General features: G+C 42.0%; 1 protein-coding gene across 6 annotated transcripts in view; it reads left to right on the top strand.

The window, feature by feature from the left end:
* Positions 1–320: 320 nt before the first annotated feature.
* foxp2 (forkhead box P2) overlaps positions 321–23,031 on the top strand; it is a 762,934-nt gene continuing 740,223 nt past the window's right edge. For 5 of the 6 annotated variants that reach the window (XM_063057869.1, XM_063057875.1, XM_063057868.1 and 2 more), the window contains exon 1: positions 2,709–2,897. The gene's annotated coding sequence lies outside the window, so the exon portion shown is untranslated. Of the gene's footprint in view, positions 374–2,708; positions 2,898–23,031 lie in introns of those variants that run through there. The other variant, XM_063057872.1, reaches the window with a different exon arrangement.

Genomic DNA, 23,031 nt, shown 5'->3' with positions numbered 1-23,031 from the left:
AAAACACGTTTTCACCAGAGGGTTTAGGATGTGTGTTCACCTAGCAATTATTAATAAAGAACGCTCTAACGGACAGCGGTTCCGATTTCTATGAAAACATATAGATTTTAAACAACGAAGTGATTTCATTACTACACAGAAAAATAATAAAATTATAATTGAAGTCTCACCTATGCGGGATATCGCTGGCACAACAGCTCTGTCATTTACCAATGAATCAGAACTTTTCTGCTAATTGCGGTATTCGGCCGGATTTCTAAAGTTGTGTCGTTAGATGGAGTCGCAAACCCGCTGAGTTTAATCTGTTACCGACTTGAAACGCAACTTCAGAGGGGATAGACATTGCAACCCTTCCAGTGTCGCTTGATTTTAGGTAACACATTTAAAAACGCAACTTTATTGATACGATTGTATATATTTTAAAATTACTCGATTTAATGTTATGCAGGTTTATACGACAAGATCGATTGAATTCCATCGTTACCTGTGCAATATGTGTCAAGAATTTGTATTAACTTGCATTGAAACAAGTTGGAGAACGTCTGCCGATTGATTGTCTTAAAATGTTCAGTGGATTTGTGCAATCTTACTGCTCAATGAAAATTCCAGGTAGCTGATTGAAGTTGGCCTGCCCGTGCGTTGGATACACGTAACATTTTTGGGAATGTCTCTAAAAGGAATGAAGAGATTTGCAGGAAATATGGATTTGCCTATTTCATTTTCCATTGAAAATGGGCCGCCGTGCAAGAGGCAAAAGAGCACAGTTGGATGCTCCGTTTAATATGGATAAGAAAATCCTAAAGACGCTCGCCTTCTTCACTCCCCCCTCCCTCCCCGTGTAAAACTCTATGTAAGATACGGCAGACCAGGAATTAACTTTATTTTGTTGTATGTTTAATTGTTCCTACTGCAGTTTAGTTTTTAAAAGGTGACGCGTTTGAATGATCGTGCAACCCGAGAATGAAAATGCCTTCGCATTTGTCTCACGGTTTCACGTGGAACTTGGAATTTGCCGTTTTCTGCCACATTTGATTTTACTTTTAGTTGAAAAAGGCATTTGTTAAATTTCATATGTGAAGTGGGCATGAATCATATAGTGAGATTAAAATAGATAGAGCCGCTAAATACGGCGATGGAGTGAAGGTGTAATTGGTACCCACTCAGTATGCAGAGATAGCACGTCGGTGAGTTACATGTAAGAATAGAACACAGAAAAGTGTCAGTGTCGATCATAAAACAGCTGGTTTCGATGGTAGAGAATGTTTTATGAATTCATTTAAAATGATGATTAAAATCTTTTTGTAACAGTGGCATTAGTTAGGAATAAGAACTAAAGTGAACAAAGATTTGATTTAGCAGAATTATTGCTTTTGTAAAATAATAGAAAACAAACAGGATCATCCAAACGCTAAAATACCCACACAAAGGACCAGAACAACTAACGCAGTTGATCTTAAAATGCGCTTTGACTTAACTGTATGCGTTCTAATAAATTTCAATGGACAATGGAATATAAAAACTGAAATTCAGCGAAGTGATTAAAAAATCTGGCATTCAAGCGTCACCGGAGGAGGAGTTCAACCAGGAGTTCATCGGCTGCCAAGCCCAACATCTCTGGTTAGTCAGGAGCTAGGACTAGAGTTTTGAATAACCGTACTTGTATATTATGCCGAGGGACATTCTTCAGTGTAGAGCGCCCATTACCGTGTACCAGTACAAATACTTTGTAAACTGTGCCCTTGCATTGAACTTTCACCTTACGAACCCGTCCAGACTTCACTGGCTAACTGTTAAACAAACACATAAGGCTCTCCTCCCTCCGCTACCTCCCTCGGTCCCACGTACCGCTTCCCGCAAGCCCGCTACTTCGAGTGTTATTTATCACACGAGGCCCTTTGCATGGATACTGACTGGGAAGGAAGACGCAGATAAATGACAGCTGAGACCATACCACTGAACATAATCTTTACTTCTGCTTTGGGGGGGGGGGGGTAAGGGTGAACGTAAGTGGAGCGTTCGAATGGACCGTCTGTGCATTCTGTTCTGAGTCTTGGTAGTCTCGTTATTTAAAACAAATAAGCTGGCGTGATGGGATCTCGAAACACGTTGGTTTCCTCGCAGTTGTCGTGAGTGCACAAAAGGTCCAGTGTACCAGTTGGAATGGGGTTTCTCTCCCCGCCTGTGTACCCCAGCACTGTCCTGGGTAGGGGGCGCGGTAACTGAGGGTCAGGGTACTGAGGGCAACACAATGGAGATCCCCAACTCCATTGTTGACATAGCAGGTGGATGTGACGTCACCTGACAATACACAGCGCGGGGGGTGGGGGGAACAATAACATGGCATTTGGTCGACAACACTCATACAGCTCAGCACATTGACAGTGGCAAACTGTACGGCAAAGTACGCTCCGGCGCTGCCATTGTCTTCTTCTTCTCCCTCTCCTTTTAAATTAAAATATGTATACTTTCCTGTGCGTGGAAATGTGTCTGGCATGGGAGGCAAGCGCGAGGTGTTGTATTTTTGTTGTTGTGTATTGAGTATGATTGGAAGAGGCATTGGTGGTGGTGAGGGGTGAGGCAGCAGGAACATTGAAGTGAGGAGGGAGAGGGAGCGCGAGCGCGCGCGTGGAGCCCGAGCCCGGATAGCGCGAGCGACAGGGAGAACGAGCGGAGAGATCTCCCGTCTGCAGCTCAGCACCAGCCAGCTCAGTTTATCGATAAATATATCGTGGGCCCCCCCCTTCCTCTCTCCTCCCATTCGCACGCAATCCTAGTTCTTTTTTTTAAAATATATATTTTAAAAGCAAGTGTTGCACTTGCAAAAAAGAAAGTCGGAGCGGAGCGAGGAAATATTTCCATCTTGTAACGCGTCGCTCTCTGCCTTGCCTTCACTTGTGGTAAGTTTTGTCTTAAGTTTTTTTTTGCTCAAACTCAAGGGAAAAGTTCAGTGCTGAGCCTCCCTCAGAACGCGTATATTTTTATTCAGGCCTTCGTGATTTTTCTGATGGAAAGGATTGCACAGAATGTGTATTGTTGCGATTTATTAAAAAGGAAAAAAAAACTAAAATCAAGACGAAGTTTGTGTTTTTAAAGGCCCTCCCTGTTGCCTTCGTGTTTTCTTGTTTATTTAAACGGGACGCCCATCTTTCAGATAAACAGTGTTGTACAAAGCTGTGTTATTTTTCCAACTGAATTCCTCAGCAGCTAGACAGTCACTTGAAGGATCAAAACGAGTTGATTCCATTCTTGTCAAGAAGGGTGACTTTTTAAATAAAGATTTGCAAAACCTGCTGAAAGGAAGAACGAAGGGACTTCTTGTGGTTCAATATACTGTTTAAAAGCTTGTGCTGTGTAACATTACCCCCTCCCAACGTTAATTATTAGCGACAATAGGTGGATATTGACATCACTGGTCTTCGAAAGATATTAGGTGCAAAAAGAAGAAAGTTGTAATTTTTGACGAGAACTTTTGCAACATTTTAGTTGTTCAGATTGAAATTGAATAAAGGTATCTTCGTCCCATCTCAAAAAAAATGTAATCACTACTGCTTGGAAGTTAACAACTTTTGCAAGCGTACTTGAGGAAACTAATTAGTTTACAGTAATTAGTACATAAACAGTAATCAGTAAATAAACCAGAGTTATGAAAATATTTGTGAAATCTCATTGTTAGAGGGAAGGTCTGATTTTGAAAATTTGCAATTTTTAAAAAATGTTTGTGCATTGACAGACCAACACAAGTTTCTATCAGTCTCAAATGTTGCCACTTATTGGTAATCAACTGGTAATTATCCGTGACAGAACAATCTTGCAAATGTATTATTGTACATAGATCTTCATTTTGTCAGGTTGAGCATTTTGGCACTAGCTTCCTGTGAAATCTTGTAGTAACTGATGCACACCCATAAGAAAGTTGGCAAGTTATTGACGTGTAAGTTCCTACCTGAATGACAGGATGAACTTCAAAATTTGTGGCCAAATTGCATACAAAGCAGCCAAAAATATGCAAAATATATATTAATGTTAATTGTATTAATTCTCAAAAAATTGTCAAGAAGTAGGCCGCAGAGCCTGGGGCTGGCTGAGAAGGAGGCTGATGAACCTGGGAGTGAGATTGTTGTAGTCCTGCTGAAATATGGGGTTGGCTGATTAGATGAGGCTGCCCATTGCGGTAGAAGCTTGATACCATGGGATACAGTGATTCCACAGCATTTGAACATAGAACATAGAACAATACAGCATCTTGGCCCATGATGTCATGTTAATTGATGCTAATTTATGACATGTTCTCCTGTGTATCAACCACATCCCTCCATTCCCTTCATGTTCATGTGTGTATCAAAAAGACTCTTAATGAAATTGCCTGCTTCCTTCTACCCATGTATTCCTACGTAAAAAGGATAAGACATAGGAGCAGGATTAGGCCATTTGGCCCATTGAGTCTGTTCCACCATTCAATCATAGCTGATCCTTTTTTCCCTCCTCCTCAGCCCCACTCCCCGGACTTCTCCCTGTAACCTTTGATGCCGTGTTCAATCAAGAACCTATCAATTTCTGCCTTAAATACACCCAATTACCTGGCCTCTACAGCTGCCTTTGGTAACAAATTCCACAAATTCACCACCCTTTGGCTAAAGAAATTTCTCCACATCTCTGTTTTAAATTGACACCCCTCAGTCTGTACCCTCTTGTCCTAGACTCCCCCATCATGGGAAACATTCTTTCCACATCTACTCTGTCTAAGCCAATCAACATTCAAAAGATTTCAATGAGATTCCCCTTCATCCTTCTAAATCCCAGTGAGTACAGGTGCAGAGCTGTCAAACATTCCTCATATGATAACACTTTTATTCAAGGAATCATCCTTGTGAACCTCCTCTGGACCCTCTCCAATGGCAGCGCGTCTTTTCTTAGATAAGAAGCCCAAAACTGTTCATAATACTCATGGTGGGGCCTCGTCAGTGCCTTATAAAGCCTCAGCATCACAATTCTTCTCTTGTATTCTGGACCTCCTGAAATGAATGCTAGCATTGCATTTGCCTTCCTCACCACTGACTCTTCCTGCAAGTTAATCTTTGGTGTGTTCTGCACAAGGATTCCCAAGTCCTTTTGCATCACAGGTTTTTGGATTTTCTCCCTGTTTAGAAAATAGTCAACACACTTACTTCTTCTTTCAAAGTGAATGATCATGCATTTTCCAAACATTGTATTTCATTTGTCATTTTCTTGCCCAGTCTCCTAATCTGTCTAAGTCCTTCTGCAGCCTTCCTGTTTCTTTGACACTACCTGCCCCTCCACCAATCTTCATATCATCTGCAAACTTGGCAACAAAACCATCTATTCCATTATCTAAATCATTTATATACAGCGAAAAAAGAAGTGGCCCCAACACCTACCCCTGTGGAACACCACTAGTCACTGATAGCCAACCAGAAAAGGATCCATTTATCCCCACCTGCTGCCTCCTACCAATCAGCAAATGCTCTAACCATGCTAGTAACTTTCCTGTAATACCATGGGTTCTTAACTTGGTAAGCAGCCTCGTGTGACACCTCGTCAAAGGCCTTCTGAAAATCCAAATGTACAACATCCACTGCATCTCTTTTAACAATCCTACTTGTAATCGCCTCAAAGAATTCCAACAGGTTTGTTAGGCAAGATTTTCCCTTAAGGAAACCATGCTGGCTCTGTCCTATCTTGTCCTGTGTCACCAAGTACTCCATAACCTTATCCTTAACAATTGACTCCAACATCTTCCCAACCACTGAGGTCAGGCTAACTGATCTATAATTTTAAAACGCAAACAACGGGAATTCTGCAGATGCTGGAAATTCAAGCAACACACATCAAAGTTGCTGGTGAACGCAGCAGGCCAGGCAGCATCTCTAGGAAGAGGTACAGTCAACGTTTCAGGCCGAGACCCTTCAGTTAGTCCTGACGAAGGGTCTCGGCCTGAAACGTCGACTGTACCTCTTCCTAGAGATGCTGCCTGGCCTGCTGCGTTCACCAGCAACTTTGATGTGTGTTGATCTGTAAGTTCCTTTCTCCTGCCTCCACATGCCAGAGTCCAAAGAGTTTTGAAAGATCATTAGTAATGCCTCCACGATCTCTACTGCTACTTCTTTCAGACCCCTGGGGCACAATTTATCTGCTCCAGGTGATTTACATACCGTTGAGTCTTTCAGCTTTTTAAGCACCTTTCTCTTGTAATAGTAACTCCACTCACTTCTCTTCCCTCACACCTTTGTCAGACATGGTTGTACTATTTTGCCTTGTGAGTATTTTTTTTTAATTTTTGGAATAGATCTGTCTTGCACCTTCCACATTTTCCCCAGAAGCTCACACCATTGCTGCTCTGCTGTCATCCCTGCCAGCATCTCCTTCCAATTTACTTTAGCCAACTGTCTTATACCAGTGTATTTTTGTTTGCTCCACTGAAATACTGCTACATCAGATTTTACTTCCTCTCTATCAAATTTCAAGTTAAATTCAAGCATATTATGATCACTGCCTCCTAAGGGTTTCTTTACCCTAATCTCCTTAATTTCCTCCAGTTCATTATATAACACCCAATCCAGTGTAGCTGAGCCCCTAGTAGGCTCAATGACAAGCTGCTCTAAAAAGCTATCTCATAGGCATTCAACAAATTCACTCTCTTGGGATCCATTACAAACCCGATTTTCCCAATCTAGCTGCATGTTAAAATCTCCCATGACTATCATAACATTGCCTTTTGACACACCTTTTCTGTTTCCCCTTGTACTCTTTAGTCCATATCCTGGCTGCTGTTTAGAGGTTTGTGTATAACTGCCATCAGAGTCCTTTTACCCTGGCATTTTCTTAATTCATCCCATAAGGATTCAATATCTTCCAATCCTGTGTCACATCCTTCTAATGATTTGATGCCATTCTTTACCAGCAGAGCCATGCCACTCCCTCTGCCTACCTTCCTATCCCTCTGATATGATGTGTGATCTTGAACATTCATCTCACAACTACAACCATCCTTCAGCCATGATTCAGTGATGGCCACAAACTCATACCCAGCATTTGTGAAAGTTCAACCAGATCATCCACTTTATTTATTATAATCCGGGCACAGAGATATTACACTTTGAGTCCTGCATTTGCTACCCTTTTTGCATCCCTAATACACTGGTACTCACCTTGCTGGCTGCAATTTTGTCCTATCATCTGCCTGCCCTTCCCGACAGTCTGACTGCACGATATCTTTGCTTTTCTTTTAACCATCTGTTCTATCCTGAGTCCCTTCACTGTAGTTCTCATCCCACTGCCACATTAGTTTAACCCTCCCCAACAGCCGTGACAAACCTGCCTGCGAGTATATTGGTTCCCTTTGGGTGCAGGTACAAACCATCCCTTTTGTACAGGTCATACCTCCTCCAGAAGAGATCCCAATTATCCACGAACCTGAAGCTCAGCCCACTGCACCAGATTCTCAGTCATGCCAAATCATCCTGTTTCTATGCTTAGTGGTGCATAGCACACACAGCAATCCAGAAAATACTACCCTGGAGCCCCTGCTTCTCAGCCTTCTGCCTAGCTTTCTAAATTCTCTTTTCAGGACCTCTTTGCTTTTCCTTCCTGTGTCATTGATACCAATATGTACCAAGACATCTGGCTGCTCCCCCCCACCAAAATGCTGTGGACACAATCCGAGATGTCCTTGACCCTGGCACCCATGAGGCAACGTATCATTTGGGTGTCCAGTTCATGTGCACAGAATCTCCTATCTGTTCCTCTGACTATTGAGTCCCCTATCATGACTCCTCTGCTCTTCTCCCTCTTTCCCTTCTGCACCACCGACCTATGCTCTGTGGCAGTAACCTGGTCTCTGTGGAATTTTCCTGGGAGGTCATCCCTGACGACGGTATCCAAAACAGTATACTTATTATTGAGGGGAATGGACCAGTGGTGCTCTGCCCTATCTGCCTGTTCACCATTCCATTCCTTCTCCTGATAGTTACCCAGCTACCCACCTCCTGCAACCTAGGGGTGACTACTTCCCTATAACTCTGATGATCTCCTCACTCTCCCGTAACAGCTGAAGGTCATGCATCTGCTGTTCCAGATCCCTAACATGGTCTTTAAGGAGCTGCAGCTGGATGCACTTCACACAGATGTAGTTCCCTGGAAGACTCTGGGTCTTCCTGGACTCCAACATCCAGCATGAAGAACACACAATAACCAGTTAAACTACACTAAGTACCCTTGATACAGTTACAAAAAAGGGAATCTTAACAGAAACTTACCCGGGCAACTTAACTAGAGCCAAAGCCTCTTGCAAGCTGAAGCCTCCTTTGAACCAAAGCCTGACACTCACACTCTCACCACTGGCCCACTCTCAACAAGGCTGCTCCAGTTGTCCCTTTGGTACATTTATTTACTCCTCTCTGTGCTGCTTCCACTGCTGATTGAGCCAACGGAATGACTCTGAATGCCTGCGAAGCTCTCCTTTTAAACGAGCGCCACCGATCTGCGAGAAAACTCCTTGCTGTGCGGTGTTCTGCCTCTGATTGGGCCACCGAAAAATGTCCTCACATCACCTTTAAACATCTCAATCCCTCAAATTTCAGTCAGCTTTGAAAACATATCCTCCAGTGCTTGATATTTCTTCCCTGGGGAAAATGTTTTGACTGTCTACCCTAGCTTTGTTTTCATAATCTTAAAAATTTCTATCAGTTCCTACCCCTCAGCATTTTGTGGAAACCAGCCCAAGTTTGTCCAACCTTTTCTGATAGCTCATACCCTCTAATTCTGCCAGCATCCTTGTAAACTTCTTCTGTACCCTTTCACATCCTTCCTAATATGGGGCAAAAGGAACTGTACACAATACTCCCAAGTGCAGGATGACTAAATATTTTTATAGATGCAGCATGACCTTCTTACTCTTATTCTCAACATTACTACCAATGAAGGCAACTGTGTCATATGCCTTCTTTATCTAGTTGTGTAACTGTTTCCAGTGAACTTTCACCTGGGACCCCAAGATCCCTCTATACCTTAATGTTATTAAGTGGTCTACCATTAACAGTATATTTTCTCCTTTTGTTTGACCTCCCTGAGTGCAGCATTTCACACTTGCACAGATTAAATTTCATCTGCCACTTCTTTGCCCATATTTGTAACTGATCTATATCCTGTTGTATTTTTTGATAATCCTCTACGTTGTTCATAAATTCACCATTCTTGGAATCATCCACTCATCTACATTTTCATCCAGGTCATTGATATATACTATAAACAGGAGAGGTCCCATCTGTGATTCCTTTGGAAGATTTGTGTCACTTCACCAGAAGAATTGTGTCATTCCTTTCACTCCTATGGGCAAGCCAGTTCTGAATCCAAACTTCAAATTCAATCTGGATTTCATGCTTCTTTATCTTCTCAATCAATTTATCATAAGGGAGCTTATCAAATGTGTAACTAAAGTCCATGTAGATAATGTCCACTAACTTACCCTCCTCAAGTTCCTTTGTAAACTCCTCAAAACAATCAAGTTTGTAAGGCATGACCTGCCCTATACAAAGCCCTGCTGACGTCTCTAAGCAGACTATAACCTTCCAAATTGTGTATAAATCCTATCCCTCTGCCCTCTCCAATATCTTCCCTACCACTGATGTGAGGCTTACTGGCCTATATTTACCTGATTGTCCCTATTTCTTTTCTTGAATAAAGGCACAACATTTGTTGTTTTTCAATCCTCTGGAACCTTGCCTCTTGCTAGTGAGGGCACAAAGTTCTTTGCCGAGCTTCAGCAATCTTCTCACTTCTTTCAGCATTCTGGGATATATGCCATCAGGCTCTGGGGCTGTATCTCCCTTAATGCTTTTCAGAGGATCTAGCACTACCATTTCGTAATCTCAAAATGTCCCAGGCCAAATATGCCATCACTTTACTCTGAATCCTTTCCCTTGGTAAACACAAATTTCTCATTTAGTACCTCAGACCCTTTCTCTGATTCCAAGCACAAATTCCCTCCTTTACCCTTAGGTGGTCACAGCCTCTCTTCAACTACTTCATCAATAACTTTCCTTTCATCAGAAGGTTGGAAGTGGGGACGTTTGCTGGTGATTGTACAATTCCTCAGCAAATGGAGTGGTCTGTAGCTGCAAACAGTAGCAAGCAGGCAGGGGCTGATTAATGGTAAGTTACATTTGTTTCACATAAGCGCCAGGCATTAGTAATCTCCAAAAAGAGAGATTCTGTCAACCTGCTCTTGATTTTGAATGGCATTACTGTTTGTCAAATCAGCATCCTGGATCTTTGATCCCAAAGTTGATTGGATCAGCCGCACAAATATGATGACTATAAAAGCAGACTGCAGGCCACATAGCACCACAAAGTGTTTTCACCACTTACAAGGCATATATCAGGATTGTAATAGAATACTCTACACATGGCTGGATGAGCATAACTTCAACAAAGGCCAACAAACTGAATACCATCCAGGACAAAGTGATATACTTGATTGACAACCTAGCCAGCACCTTAAATCCTCATTACCTCCCATCACTAGTGCACAGTGGATGCCTCAAAATGCAATGCAGATACATGTCACCCAAACCCAGGACTGCTATGACCAAGGACTAGTAGGGGATGTCAACAGCTGCATGCTTGCCTCCAAGTCAGATGCCATTCTGACTTGAAACAATATCACTATTCCTTTATTGATACTGGATCTAAATTGTGGAACTTCCTCTCCAAAGCATTTTGAAATGCCTTCACTGGAAGATTTGAAGCAATTCAAGATAGAAACTCACCGTCGCTAAGAATAATTATGAATGGGCAATAAATGTTGTCCTGCCAATGACAAGCAGATCCTGAAAGATGAATATAAAGAATAGAACAACGTTGATATGTCTCACAGGACATGAATTTGGGATAGAAACATAGAAAACCTACAACACAGTAGAGGCCCTTCAGCCCATAGTGCTGTGCCAAACATGTATTTACTTTACAAATTACCTACGTTTACCCACAGCCTTCTATTTTTCTAAGCTTCATGTACCTATCCAGGAGTTTCTTAAAAGACTCTGTTGTATCCGCCTCCACCACAGTGGCCAGTAGCCCATTCCACGCACTCACAACTCTCTCTCTAAAAGCTTATCCCTGACATCCCCACTGTACCTACTTCCAAGCACCTTAAAACTATGCCCTCTCGTGTTAGCCATTTCAGCGGTGGGAAAAAGGCTCCGACTATCCACACAATCAATGCCTCTCATCATCTTATACACCTCTATCAGGTCAGCTCTCATCCTCCGTCGCTCCAAGGAGAAAACGCCAAGTTCAGTCAACCTATTCTCATAAGGCGTGCTCCCCAATCCAGGCGACATCCTTGTAAATCTCTTCTGTATCCTTTCTTACAGTTTCCACATCTTTCTTGTAGTGAGGTGATCAGGAATGCACACAGTACTCCAAGTGGGGTCTGACCAGGATCCTATATACCTGCAACATTACCCCTCGGCTCCTAAATTCAATTCTGTGATTGATGAAGGCCAATGCATCGTATGCCTTCTTAACCACACAGTCGACCTGCGCAGCAGTTTGAGTGTCCTTATGGACTCGGACCCCAAGATCCCTTTGATCCTCCACACTGCCAGGAGTCTTACCAGGATTATTACTATATTCTGCTGTCGTATTTGACTTACCAAAATGAACCACCTCACACTTATCTCGGTTGAGCTGCATCTGCTACTTTTCAGCCCAGTTCTGCATCCTATCGATATCTCGCTGTAACCTCTGACAGCCCTCCACACTATCCACAACACCCCCAACCTTTGTGTCATCAGCAAATTTACTAACCCATCCTTCCACTTCCTCATCCAGGTCATTTATAAAAATTATGAAGAGAAGGGGTCCCAGAACAGATCCCTGAGGCACACCACTGGTCACTGACCTCCATGCAGAATGTGATCCGTCTACAACCAGTCTTTGCTTTCTGTGGGCAAGCCAACTCTGGATCCACAAAGCAAGGTCTCCTTGGATCCCATGCCTCCTTACATTCTTAATAAGCCTTGCCTGGGGTACCTTATCAAATACCTTGCTAAAATCCATATACTCTTTATCTACTGCACTTGCTTCATCAATGTGTTTAGTCACATCCTCAAAAAAATTCAATCAGGTTTGTAAGGCACAACCTGCCTTTGACAAAGCCATGTGGACTATTCCTAATCATATTATGCCTCTCTAAATGTTCATAAATCCTGCCTCTCAGGATCTTATCCATCAACTTACTAACCACTGAATAAGACTCACTGGTCTATAATTTCCTGGGCTATCCCTACTCCCTTTCTTGAATAAGGGAACAACATTTGCAACCCTCCAATCCTCCAGAACTTCTCCCATCCCCATTGATGATGCAAAGATCATTGTCAGAGGCTCAACAATCTCCTCCCTCAGTAGCCTGGGGTACATCTCATCTGGTCCCGGTGACTTATCCAACTTGGTGCTTTCGAAAAGCTCCAGCATATTCTCTTTCTTAATGTCTATATGCTCAAGCTTTTCAACCTGCTGTCAGTCATCCCTGCAATCATTAAGGTCCTTTTCTGTAATGAATACTGAAGCAAAGTATTCATTAAGTATCTCCACTATCTCCTCTGGTCCCATACACACTTTTCCACTGTCGCACTTGATTGGTCTTCTCATGGCCCCTTCTGTCTCTCCTAATTTTATTCTTAGGCTCCTTCCTGCTAGCCTTATAACCTTCTAGATCTCTATCATTACCTAATTTTTTGAACCTTTTATAAGCTTTTTCCCTCTTCTTGACTAGATTTTCAATGGCCTTTGTATGCTATGGTTCCAGTACTGTACCATCCTTTCCCTGTCTCATTGTAACGGACCTACTCAGAACACCACGCAAATATCCCCTGAAAACTTGCCACAGTTCTGCCGTACATTTTCCTGAGAACATCTGTTCCCAATTTATGCTTCCAGGTTCCTGCCTGATAGCTTCATATTTCCCCTTACTCCAATTAAACGCTTTCCTAACTTGTCTGTTTCTATCCCTTTCCAATCCTATGGTAAAGGAGGTAGAATTGTGATCACTTTCTCCAAAATGCTCTCCCAATGAGAGACCTAACACCTGACCAGGTTCATTTCCCAATACCAGATGAAATACAGCCTCTCCTCTTGTGAGCTTATCTACATATTGTGTCAGGAAACCTTCCTGAACACACATAACAAACTCCACCCCATCTAAATCCCTTGCTCCAGGGAGATGCCAATCAATATTGGGGAAATTAGAATCTCCCACCACAACGACCCTGTTATTATTGCATCTTTCCAGAATCTGTCTCCCTCTCTGCTCCTTGATGTCCCTGTTACTATTGGGTGGTCTATAAAAAACACCCAGTGGAGTTATTGACCCCTTCCTGTTCCTAACTTCCACCCACAGAGGCTCATGTAGACAATCCCTCCATGACTTCCTCCTTTTCTGCAGTCGTGTCGCTATCTCTGATCATCAGTGCCACGGCCCCACCTTTTTTGCCTTCCTCCCTATCCTTTCTGTCCCAAATTTAAAATTATCCAAAATATTTTTAAACTATTGGCTGTTGGTGTTCTTCCAGATATATTTGCAGTTAAAAGTGTTCAGTGACAGTCATAATTCTTTGTTAATATATTAATTGCATCCAAAGTTAAGTAGTTGTCAAAAATTGCTCATAATTTTATTATTTCAGTATAGAAACATAGAAACATAGAAAACATACAGCACAATACAGGCCCTTCGGCCCACAAAGCTGTGCCGAACATGTCCCTACCTTAGAACTACCTAGGCTTTACCCATAGCCCAATATTTTAACAAGCTTCATGTAGCCATCCAGGAGTCTCTTAAAAGACCCTATCGTTTCCACCTCCGCCACCACCGCCAGCAGCCCATTCTATGCACTCACCACTCTCTGCCTAAAAAACTTACCCCTGACATCTCCTCTGTACATACTTCCAAGCACCTTAAAACTATGCCCTCTTGTGCTAGCCATTTCAGCCCTAGGGAAAGGCCTCTGACTATCCACACGATCAATGCCTCTCATTATCTTGTACACCTCTATCAGGTCACCTCTCATCCTCCATCGCTCCACGGATTCCGGATTTTCATTTTCACTCTTTCCGCTGTCATGCAGCTGCTTATATCCAAAGAGATTTCAGTGTGCTTCAGCTTAGTACATTGTTTGATTCTGGTATTTTGGTATAGGTATTTTCATCGTTTGGTTTGTGTGTGTGATACCCTGTCTTGATTGGCAATACTGAACTAGGGCAGCGCAAGAAGTTATCCCTGCTGGTTTAGATAAGTTTACTCAAAACTGCATTTGCAATCTTCTTTATGTGCTTTCCCCATCTCCTTCAATGACCTTTGTGGAGCGGAAGATCACGGAGTGAGTTGGAGACAGTACCTTGTGGACTTTACACACCAGTTTAAAAAAAACATATGGGGCCTGTTGGGGCATCTGTGGATTGGGAGGTTGCTTGGGTTGATAGTAACTATGGTTAATTAGCAAGGGCCAATAGAAAGAAGTTGAGTTTGAATGAAGCAGCCATTGTTGGAGTGGACAGTGTTAGAATGGTCAGGCTTTGGCTCAATAGACTTCAGCGAGAACAAACACAGGCTAGAACTCAAGTTTGAGAAGTTAAAGACCTAACAAGTATAGGCAGGATGGTAGTTTAGGCAATGGAATTCTCCTCTTGTAAGATGTGGGAATCCAGGGTACCAACTGGTCACCCTGATGTCTACATCTGCAGAAAATGCACCCAACTTCAGATCCAGACAGACAAGTTCAAGCAACTGGAGCTGGAGCTGGATGTATTCGGGACTATCCGGGAGGCTGAAAACTTGACAGATTGGTCTTTTACTGAGGTGATCACACCCAGCGTGCAGGACTCAGACAGTAGATGGGTGAGCACCAGGAGAAGTAAGGGGAGTAAGCAGTCAGTGCTAGGTTTCCCTCAGTAGAAAGTATATCCCTTTGTATAGGGGTGGGGGGGGGGGCGAATGACCTTTGACCTATCAGGACTCAGCAGCAGCAGTAAGGCTAGTGGTGCTGTGGCCAGCTCTGAGGCACAGCAAGGAAGGGTAAGGTCGGACAGAGTGGTAGTGATAGGAGGCTTGAGAGGGAAAAGGACAGGAAATTCTGTGGACGTGAAAGAGAAGCTAGGATTGTGTCTTTCCTCCTGGGTACTAGGGTCCAGGATGTCTCAGAGCAGCTGTAAAATATTCTCAAGAGGGAGGGTAAGTGGCCACAGTGTGTGGTGTGCATTGGCATCAATGACATAGGTAGAAAGCGGGAAGAGGTCCTGCACGGTGTGTATAGGGATTTGGGGAAAAGTCTGAAGAACAAGACCCCCATAGTAGTAATATCTGGATTACACCCAGCGCCATGTGTTAGACAGGGCAGAAATAGGATGGTGGTACAGATGAATGAGTAGCTGAGGAAGTGATGTGGGGGTAGGGTTTCAGATTTCTGGATCATTAGGATCTCTTCTGCGGAAGGCATGACCTGTGCAAAAAGGACGGGTTACACCTAAACGTGAGGGGGACAATATCCTTATGGAGAGGTTTGCTAGAGCTGTTGAGGAGGGTTTAAACTTAAGTTGGCAGGGGGATGGGAACCAGAGTGATAGGGCTGAGGATGGGGTAGTTGGTATACGATACAGTGTGTAGTGAAATTGAGGATGGACAGACAAATCATAGGGCAAAATTTCAGTAGGTGGGATGAGATGAAGTGTACCATGAGGACAAAGTTAAAAGGAATGATAAATACAGAACTGAAGGTATTATATTTGAATGCACTCAGTATATGGAATAAGGTGGATAATCTTTTAGCGCAGTTAGAGATTGGCGGGTATGACTTTGTGGGCATTACTGAGAGAGATGTGGCTGTAAGAAGATCATAGTTGGGAGCTTTACATCCAAGGGTAGACCTCGTATTAAAAGGACAAGGTGGATAGGTAGGCAGAGAGGGTGGGATGGCTCAGCTGGTAAAAAGTGAAATCAAATCCTTCGAACGAGGTGACATAGGATTGGAAGGTGTAGAATTCTTGTGATCAGAGTTAAGAAACTGCAAGGGTAAAAATATCCTGATGAGAGTTATATACAGGCCCCCGAATAGTAGCCAAGATGTAGAGTATAAATTTTAATGGGAAATAAAAAGGCATGTAATAAGGGCAATATTAAATAGCCATGGGGAAATTTCAATATTCAGGTAAGTTGGAAAAATCAGTTTGGTGCTGGATCCTAAGAGAGGGAATTTGTAGAATACCTACAAGCTGGCTTTTTAGAGCAGCTTGTCATTGAGCCCAATAGAGGAAAATGAATTCTGGCTTGTGTGTTGTGTAAAGAACCAGATTTAATTAGTGAGCTTAAGGTAAAGGAATCTTTAAGAGACAGTGATCATAATATAGAACTTAAGCTGCAGTTTGTGATGGAGTAAATTATAGTGGAGTAAATTGAATTACAGAAGAATGAGAGAGGAGCTAGCCAAAATTGATTAGAAGAAATTAGCAGGGATGATGGAAGAACAGCAATGGCTGGTGTTTCTGGGTGCAATTCGGAAGACGCAGGATAGATACGTACATCCCAAAGATGAGGGGAATTCTGAATGGAGGATGAGACTGAGACAACCATGGCTGACAATGGAAGATAAAGGGCAGCATAAAGTGAAAGAGAGGGCATATAATATAGCAAAAAGTTAGTGGGAAGTTAGAGGAATGGGAATTTTTAAAAAATCAACAGAAGGCAACTAAATAATCCATAGGATGAGAAAAGATAAAATATGAAGGTAAGCTAGCCAAAAATATCAAAAAGAATAGAAAAGTTTTTTTCAGATACTTAAGGTGTAAAAGAGAGGCAAGGGTGGATATTGAATCATTGGTAAATAACAGTAGAGAGATAGTAATGGGGGGACAAAGAAATGGCGGACAAACTTATTAAGTATTTTACGTCTGTCTTCACTGTGGTAGCCACTGAAAGTATGCTAATGGATTTGAGAGTATCAGAGGGCAGAAGTGAGTATAGTTGCTATTACTTAGGAGAAGGTGCTTGAGAATCTGAAAGATCTGAAGGTAGATAAGTAACTTGGGCCAGATGGACCAAGGTTCTGAAAGAGGTAACTGAAGAGATGATGGAGGCATTAGTAATGGCCTTACAAGAATCATTAGATTCTGGAATGGTTGAAGAGGACTGGAAAGTTGCAAATACACTCCACTGTTTAAGAAGGGAGGGAGGTAGAGGAAAGGAAATTATAGGACAGCTATCCAGACTTCGGTTGATGAGAGGAAGGGGTCCATTACTAAGGATGAAGTTTTAGGGTACTTAGAGGCACGATGAAATAGGCCAAAATCAGCATGGTTTCCTTAAGGGGAAACCTTGCCTGACAAATCTTTTGGAATTCTTTGAGGAAATAACAGGCAGGTTAGACAAAGGAGAGTCAGTGGATGTTGCTTACTTGGATTATCAGAAGGCTTTTGACAAGGTGCCACACATGAGGCTGCTTAACAAGATAAGAGCCCATGATACTAACATGCACAGAAGATTGGCTAATTGGCAAGAGGCAAAGAGTTTGAATAAAAAGGCCTATTTTGGTTGGCTGTCAGTGACAAGTGGTGTTCCATGGGGACTGGTGTTCATACCATTCCTTTTCACATTAAATGTCAATGAATTGGATGATGGAATTGATGGCTTTTTGGCCAGGATTGAAGATGATACAATGATAGGTGGAAGGATAGGTAGTTGAGTCAGCAGAGAGGCAACAGAAGGACTCGGACAGCTTGGAAGAATGAGAAAAGAATTGGCAAATGGAATATAGTGTAGAGGAGTGTATAGTCATGTACTTTGTTAGAAGAAATAAAAGCATAGACTATTTTCTAAATGGAGAAAGAGTTCAAATATCAGAGGTGCAGAGGGACTTGGGAGTCCTTGTGCAGAACACCCTGAAGGTTAACTTGCAGGTTGAGTCAGTGGTGAGGAAGGCAAATGCCTTGTTAGCATTCATTTCAAGAGGTCTAGAATACAAGAGCAAGGATGTGATGCTGAGGCTTTATAAGGCACTGCTGAGGCCCTACCTTGAGTACTGTGAACAGTTTTGGGCCCCTCATCTTAGAAGAGTTGTGCTGGCATTTGAGAGGGTCCAGAGGAGTTTCACAAGGATGATTCCAGGAATAAAAGGGTTATCATACGATGAACATTTGATGGCTATGGGTCTGTACTCACTGGAATTCAGAAGGATGAGGGGGGAATCTCATTGAAACCTTTTGAATGTTGAAAGTCCTAGACAGAGTAGATGTGGAAAGGATGTTTCTCGTGGTGGGAGAGTCTAGGACAAAAGGGCACAGCCTCAGGATAGAGGAGCGCCCTTTCAAAACAGAGATCCGGAGAAATTTCTTTAGCCAAAGGTAAAGAAATTTGTGGTAATTGTTGCCACATGCAGCTGTAGAGGCCAGGTCATTGGGTGTATTTGAGGCAGAGATAGGTTCTTGATTGGACATGGCATCAATGGTTACAGGGAGAAGGCCGGGTACTGGGGTTGAGGAGGAGATGGAAAAAAAGGATCAATGGCGGGGCAGACTCGATGGGCCAGATGGTCTAATTCTGCTCCTATGTCTTATGGTTTATATGTTGCTAAAACTATATAAAGCATTAGTCAGATCATGCTTGGAGTATTGAGAGGAGTGTTGGACCTCTTATTGAAGAGAAGGTGTAACGACTTTGGAGAGAGTCCAGAGAAGGATCTCAGAATGATTCTGGGAATGAAAGTGTCAATGTATGAGGAGCGTTTGATGGCTCCGTGCCCATTGTCCCTGGAGTTAGGAAAAATGAAGGGGGAATCTCATTGAAACCTATCGAATATTGAAAGGCCTAGACAAAATGGATGTAGAGAGTATGATTCCTATAGTGGATGAGTCTTAGACCAGAGGGCACAGCATCAGAATAGAAGGGTGTCCATTTTGAGCAGATGAGAAATTTCTTTAACTAGAGGGTGTTGAATCCGTGGAATTCATTGCCACAGATGGCTGTGGAGGCCAAGTCGTTAGGTGTATTTAAAGCAGAGATTGATTGGTTCTTGATTTGTCAGTGTGTCAAAGGTTATAGGGAGAAGACAGGAGAATGGGGTTGAGAAGAATAATAGATCATCCATGATGGAATGGCAGAGCAGACTTAATGGGCCGAGTTACCTAATTTTGCTCCTGTGACAAATGCAAAACAGGAATCGGCTCTTTAGTTGAAGTTATTGTATCTTTTGCAACTGCCTACACAGCCAGTTGAAATTCAAGTTTAATATGTCATTTGAAGATTCAAGCTCCTCTACAATGTAGTGCATTCTAAAATCAGTTCCAAAGACTCATGTCATCACCAATGTTGATAGATTTCTTCATATCTTCTATCAATGCTCTGCATCATTGGATGTCTATCAGTAAGTACATAAAGGTAAGAATTGTTACCCTTTATACGGCATTTTATGGTCTCTATTTTTGATTTTTCAGATTTCTATTCATTGCAAATTTCAGTATCAGCCTTAATGCCAATTCTAATTCCAACTATTCACCAGCTTCCCGCTCATCACTTCTTCATGGTCCTAAATTCTCAACCTTTTGTAAACTGCTGAAAAGCTTGTGTCTTTAACATTGCTTTTAGCCACTTTCCTAATTACCCTACTTCTGTATGAGTCTGATTCTTAACTCTGAAACACCCTGAAGTACATTACAGTGTTAGCAGTTTATTAAAACCCTTTTAGTGCACCAGACAACTTTCTCCCATGTGCTCCCATTGCTCTCTGACCTTGACTTCCCCAATGCCAAATATTAATGTTCCTTGCTTTGCACTTGGATAGTACTTGGCTATCTGCTATTATATTTTAATCTATTCAAGTTCTCCCACATTTCCCAGATAGTAGCAGCTGGAACAGTTTGTGGTTGGGGTGACTTGGGTCCCCAATGATTCTTTGGGCCCTTTTTACACACCTCTCTTTGGACGTGTCTAGAAGTTCACATCTGCAGATGCGCTGGGCTGTCCGCACCACTCTGCAGAATCCTGAGACTGAGGGAAGTATAGTTCCCATACCAGGCAGTGCTGCAGCCAGTCAGGATGCTCTCAATTTTGCCCCCGTAGAAAATTCTTAGGATATGGGGGCTCACACCGAACTTCTTCAACCGTCTGAGGTGAAAGAGCCGCTGTTGTGCCTTTTTCACCACATAGCCAATATGTACAGACCACGTGAGATCCTTGGTGATGTTTATGCCAAGGAACTTAAAGCTTTTCACCCTCTCAACCCCAGATCTATTGATGTCAATAGGGGTTAGCCTGTCTCCATTCCCCCTGTAGCCCACAACCAGCTCCCTGCATTCCCCTACATTCCAGTGAGAATAAATGTTGTCTATTCAATCTCCTTTTCACTACAGTCCTCCATCCCAGGCAACATCCTGGTGAGCCTCTTCTTCTCTCTCTGTCTCTCTTCCCTACCTCCAATAGTTATGTGGCACAGCAACTAGAAATCTGACCTGACTAGTGTTTTGTACAGCTATCAAAGCTTTACCCAACTCATTCCCCTGTAACTTGAGGGTAGTTAAGATATGGTAAATATCAAGTGCATATCACAAGGAAAAGTTTCAGTTCTGTGACAATTTCATTCCTTCACTTCCACTACTGTAGCCTGTTTCTTTTATATGTGGTCTGAGCACATCAGTTATCAACTGTAAAGCCCAAGTATATCATCCCACATTGCATGAAGAACATTCTGACGGTGTGACTTGAGTTATTTTTCAACGCTATCAAGAGCTCCTGATCAAGGTGTCAGTCTTCATCACATTTGAAATGTCATCTTGACTGCACAGGCAGCTGGTAACTCGAACAATATTTTATCCATAACCACTTGTCATATTTGTGGGACTGACTTCACTCCTAAATGGCAAATATATATTGGACGTTTAGTTCCTAACGTGTGTTAACTGTCAGCAAGTACTAAATTGTTGGATGTAGATTCATTTGGGAATGCGTATGAGATAGGTCCATGTGAAAATGTTGCTGTCTGCCAGCTCCACATGTATACTCTGTGATAGGAACAATATGTGTTGCTCACTGTCGACAGCCTTGTTAACAGTGACCAGATACTGTAATCACTGCATAGTCGTACCATATTTTCTGATTCTGGGACCACAGTAAATAGACCTTAACCTTCAGTTCCTGTTGCTCCAGCTTTAGTAGCTCCTCCTCAATCTGTGTCTTGAAAGATTTTGGCACAAATCGAGGCTTACAATTGATAGTTATTACATAGCGGTACATGGAAATGTTGGCTTGTGCCCACCTGACAAAGCCATAATGAATCATGAAAAATATTTGAATGATATGTTCAACAAAAACAAACAGAGAATTCTCGAAATACTCAGCAGATCAGGTAGCATCAGTGGGAAGAGAAATAGTCAATATTCTGGTGGGAGACCCAACAACAGAAGCAATAAGGAGACAAACAGAGAAAAGGATGCTTCTTGCAAAGCAGAAAGGTAGGTGTGGGTATCTGGTCATTGAGTGAAAGGGAGCAGTTACAGAGTGAGAAGCTAGACAGAGAGCTTTTGTCTTTTTTGTCTGATGTAGGTAGGGCCTGTGGTCTGAAAGACATTATTAACTTTGTCTACCTCCAGATGCAACCTGGTCTGCTGAGTATTTCCAGTATTCTTTGTTTTGTTTTGTTAGATTTTGAGTAACTGCGTTTAAAAAAATTCACTAGATACTATAGTTTATTTGGCTCCATTTGTTCTGTATTCAATCTAGTTATTCTTAAGCCCAGTCCAATTGAAGTATTCCTAACCAATATTTACTTTTTATGGTTATGTACAATTCCTTGAAATCTTTGGTAACTTTATCTGTTAGTCTTTGTACAGAACTGTACACATTATTTCTCCCAGAGTCATCAATATTGCCTCTGATTTGCATAACGTAGGACTTCAATCTGAAATGTCGTCACTTCCCCCCCACCCCCCAACAGATAAGTCATAGAAACTAGAGTATTTATGAATGTTTTGTAAGGTTTTATCTTTTGGTCTGAGTGAGGCATAGGCAGTTTCATACATCTTTATAACTAATCAAAATGAACTCAGTATGATAATTATATTTTTAGAAAAAATTCAAATGGAAACATCATCATGGGTAAATAATATTATATTTTTCCTCAGTTTGAGATTTAATCCAGCCTACAATATTAGTCCATGCTGAGTCAGGAAAATTTAAACTTTTAGTATTGTATAAAGAACAAAGCACTCAGATTTGCTTTAAAATTTCAAAGTAAATGCAAAGCCAAACACAATGGAAAATGGTAAAAGAGAAAATTGTATAAACTGGAAAGGTGAAATTCTGCTGAGGTCAAAATGGGTTTGAAGCAAGTCTGAGGAGTCTTAGGGAGAGATTCTAAGTAAATAGTTAATTAGGAGGCCTTCCCAAGTTTGGTTCCAGTATTGGACTGGGACTGCTCTGAGAGATCACATTGAGTTCTTGCAAAAGTGGACTTCACAGGTATATTAGAAGCCTGCATCTGAAGGTTCAAACTGGAAATGATGTTGGCTATTCTAGCATGAATGAAAAGCATTCTTGTGGTGGATACCATTATATTTGTCTGGGATTCTTCATACAGCATGCTTTGGAAGCATTGAAGACCTGTGAACTTTGTGCAGTATGCTTATTGCTCTGTCTTTATTTTTCTTAGAAATTGGGTTCTATCATGTCCGAAACTCTTGCCTTTACTTGTGTGACCTGAAGAAATTACACCAGTATTAATGATTGAAAGCAACAATGGGATAAGATTGAATATTAGTGGTTGATAAGGTAGTTCAGATACCTTTTCAGATTTTCCAGATTTCTTTTTATTTCATTGACTGATGGAATGAAAATCAGATAAATGTCATGGAGCCCTGGCAGTTTGCTCTGTCAAATTCTGTATTTTCATTATCTTATTCAAAAGTCATGGAAGAAGAAAGATGTGTGAATGAATTAGAAGGAGAAAATTGTACATCTTTGAAGGATGTATGTTGACA

Source organism: Mobula hypostoma, chromosome 9 (genome assembly GCF_963921235.1).
Source record: "Mobula hypostoma chromosome 9, sMobHyp1.1, whole genome shotgun sequence".
NCBI classification, from domain to species: Eukaryota; Metazoa; Chordata; class Chondrichthyes; order Myliobatiformes; family Myliobatidae; genus Mobula; species Mobula hypostoma.
This window is presented reverse-complemented; position numbering and strand designations above follow the sequence as displayed.